Genomic DNA, 2,500 nt, shown 5'->3' on the forward strand with positions numbered 1-2,500 from the left:
GGTGCTCGTCCGGGATTTGAACCCGGGACCTCTTGCACCCTAAGCGAGAATCATACCCCAAACCAACGAGCCTTGAAAATAATATATTTTTCAATTAAAAAAAACAGAACCTACCAGGATAAAACTATAATTTAACATATCTTAAAGTAGACTGCTTTCTGGCATTTCTTTAATAGATAATGCCTGTAAAGGGCTCGTCCGGGATTTTAAGCCCGGGACCTCTCGCACCCGAAGTGAGAATCATACCCCTAGACCAACGAGCCTTGAAAATTATACATTTTTCCATTAAAAAAACAGACCCTATCATCATAAAATCACAATTTAAGAAACAGCAGCATCTTATCTGACTCTCCTTCACTGGATATTGCTTGTAAAGGGCTCGTCCAACATTTGAACCAGAGACCTCTCGCACCCGAACCGAGAATCATAGCCCTAGACCAACGAGCCTTGAAAACTATATAGTTTTCCATATACAAAAAAACAGACCCTATCACGATAAAACTATAATTTAAGAAACAGCAGCATCATATCTGACTCCGATTCACTGGATAAGGCTTGCAAAGGGCTCGTCCAGGATTTGAACCCGGGACCTCTCGCACCCTAAGCGAGAATCATACCCCTAGACCAACGAGCCTTTAAAATAATATATTTTTCAATTAAAAAAAACAGAACGTACCAGGATAAAACTATAATTTAACATATCTTAAAGTAGACTGCTTTCTGGCATTTGTTCAATGGGTATTACCTGTAAAGGCTCGTCCGGGATTTGAACCCGGGAACTCTCGCACACGAAGCGAGAATCATACCCCTAGACCAACGAGCCTTGAAAATAATAAATTTTTCCATTAAAAAAACAGACCCTATCATCATAAAATCACAATTTAAGAAACAGCAGCATCTTATCTGACTCTCCTTCACTGGATATTGCTTGTAAAGGGCTCGTCCAACATTTGAACCAGAGACCTCTCGCACCCGAACCGAGAATCATAGCCCTAGACCAACGAGCCATGAGATAATCAAAATTTTCCATTTATAAAAAAACAGAACCTACCAGGATAAAACTATAAATTAACATATCTTAAAGTAGACTGCTTTCTGGCATTTCTTCAATGGATAATAACTGTAAAGGGCTCGTCCGGGATTTGAACCCGGGACCTCTCACACCCGAAGCGAGAATCATACCCCTAGACCAACGAGCCTTGAAAATAATACATTTTTCCATTAAAAAAACAGACCCTATCATCATAAAATCACAATTTAAGAAACAGCAGCATCTTATCTGACTCTCCTTCACTGGATATTGCTTGTAAAGGGCTCGTCCAACATTTGAACCAGAGACCTCTCGCACCCGAACCGAGAATCATAGCCCTTGACCAACGAGCCTTGAAAATAATACATTTTTCCATTAAAAAACAGAACATATCACAATAAAATCATAATTTAAGAAACAGCAGCATCTTATCTGACGCTCATTCACTGGATAAGACCTGTAAAGGGCTCATCCGGGATTTGAACCCGGGACCTCTCGCACCCTAAGCGAGAATCATACCCCTAGACCAACGAGCCTTGAAGTTAAGGAAACTTTCCATTAAAAAAAACAGAACCTATCAGGATAAAACTATAATTTAAAAAATTTAAAATTAGAATCTTATCCAACGCTCCTTCACTGGATAATGCCTGTAAAGGGCTCGTCCGGGATTTGAACCCGGGACCTCTTGCACCCTAAGCGAGAATCATACCCCAAACCAACGAGTCTTGAAAATAATATATTTTTCAATTAAAAAAAACAGAACCTACCAGGATAAAACTATAATTTAACATATCTTAAAGTAGACTGCTTTCTGGCATTTCTTTAATAGATAATGCCTGTAAAGGGCTCGTCCGGGATTTTAAGCCCGGGACCTCTCGCACCCGAAGTGAGAATCATACCCCTAGACCAACGAGCCTTGAAAATTATACATTTTTCCATTAAAAAAACAGACCCTATCATCATAAAATCACAATTTAAGAAACAGCAGCATCTTATCTGACTCTCCTTCACTGGATATTGCTTGTAAAGGGCTCGTCCAACATTTGAACCAGAGACCTCTCGCACCCGAACCGAGAATCATAGCCCTAGACCAACGAGCCTTGAAAATAATACATTTTTCCATTAAAAAACAGAACCTATCACGATAAAACTATAATTTAAGAAACAGCATCTTATCTGACTCCCATTCACTGGATAAGGCCTGTAAAGGGCTCGTCCGGGATTTGAACCCAGGACCTCTCGCAGCCAAAGCGAGAATCATACCCCTAGACCAACGAGCCTTAAAAATAATACAATTTTCCATTAAAAAAACAGACCCTATCATCATAAAATCACAATTTAAGAAACAGCAGCATCTTATCTGACTCTCCTTCACTGGATATTGCTTGTAAAGGGCTCGTCCAACATTTGAACCAGAGACATCTCGCACCCGAACCGAGAATCATAGCCCTAGACCCACGAGCCTTGAAA

The 2,500-nt window shown here is 40.1% G+C and overlaps 1 protein-coding gene and 5 non-coding genes across 6 annotated transcripts in view; 1 reads left to right on the plus strand and 5 right to left on the minus strand.

Moving 5' to 3' along the window:
* The window catches only part of axdnd1 (axonemal dynein light chain domain containing 1), a 25,831-nt gene that overhangs the window by 16,849 nt on the left and 6,482 nt on the right, over window positions 1–2,500 (plus strand). The window lies entirely within an intron of this gene.
* On the minus strand, window positions 563–634 carry trnap-agg (transfer RNA proline (anticodon AGG)). Its single transcript has one exon. It is a non-coding gene; the product is annotated as a tRNA-Pro (tRNA).
* trnat-cgu (transfer RNA threonine (anticodon CGU)) lies at window positions 752–823 on the minus strand. The gene has a single exon. It is a non-coding gene; the product is annotated as a tRNA-Thr (tRNA).
* Window positions 1,128–1,199, minus strand: trnap-cgg (transfer RNA proline (anticodon CGG)). The gene has a single exon. It is a non-coding gene; the product is annotated as a tRNA-Pro (tRNA).
* On the minus strand, window positions 1,495–1,566 carry trnap-agg (transfer RNA proline (anticodon AGG)). Its single transcript has one exon. It is a non-coding gene; the product is annotated as a tRNA-Pro (tRNA).
* trnap-ugg (transfer RNA proline (anticodon UGG)) lies at window positions 2,239–2,310 on the minus strand. Its single transcript has one exon. It is a non-coding gene; the product is annotated as a tRNA-Pro (tRNA).

Source organism: Betta splendens, chromosome 4 (genome assembly GCF_900634795.4).
Source record: "Betta splendens chromosome 4, fBetSpl5.4, whole genome shotgun sequence".
Lineage (NCBI taxonomy): Eukaryota > Metazoa > Chordata > Actinopteri > Anabantiformes > Osphronemidae > Betta > Betta splendens.